This window comes from Stigmatopora argus, chromosome 8 (genome assembly GCF_051989625.1).
Source record: "Stigmatopora argus isolate UIUO_Sarg chromosome 8, RoL_Sarg_1.0, whole genome shotgun sequence".
Classification (NCBI taxonomy): Eukaryota; Metazoa; Chordata; class Actinopteri; order Syngnathiformes; family Syngnathidae; genus Stigmatopora; species Stigmatopora argus.
In genome coordinates, this window is record NC_135394.1 from 11,539 (window position 1) to 12,500 (window position 962).

Genomic DNA, 962 nt, shown 5'->3' on the forward strand with positions numbered 1-962 from the left:
CCTGTTTATTTTTAACAACTTTACCCACGTTTTTCAAAACTTTGTGCGGGCTTTAGATGCACTATTCCTGGGTTGATTTAAAACATGTTGCCCTTTATTTTTAACAAGTTTACCCATGTTTTACAAAACTTTAAGGGGGCTTTTCAAACACTTTTCCTGGGTTGATTTTAAACATTTTGGCCATTTTATTTTTAACAACTTTACCCATGTTTTTCAAAACTTTAAGGGGGCTTTTCAAACACTTTTCCTGGGTTGATTTTTAACATTTTGGCCTGTTTATTTAAAACAACTTTACCCATGTTTTTCAAAACTTTAAGGGGGTTTTTCCAAACACTTTTCCTGGGTTGATTTTAAACATTATGCCCATTTTATTTTTAACAAGTTTACCCATGTTTTACAAAACTTTAAGGGGGCTTTAAGAACGCTATTCCTGGGTACAATTTAAACATTTTCATCAGTATTTTGCAAAACTTTTACCCTGCTTTTCAAACACTTTTCCTGGGTTGATTGTAAACATTTTGCCCTTTTTATTTTTAACAAGTTTACCCATACTTTTCAAAACTTTAAGGGGGCTTTTCAAACACTTTTCCTGGGTTGATTTTAAACATTTTGCCCATTTTATTTTTAACAACTTTACCCATGTTTTTCAAAACTTTAAGGGGGCTTTTCAAACACTTTTCCTGGGTTGATTTTTAACATTTTGGCCTGTTTATTTAAAACAACTTTACCCATGTTTTTCAAAACTTTAAGGGGGTTTTTCCAAACACTTTTCCTGGGTTGATTTTAAACATTATGCCCATTTTATTTTTAACAAGTTTACCCATGTTTTACAAAACTTTAAGGGGGCTTTAAGAACGCTATTCCTGGGTACAATTTAAACATTTTCATCAGTATTTTGCAAAACTTTTACCCTGCTTTTCAAACACTTTTCCTGGGTTGATTTTTAACATTTTGAACTGTTT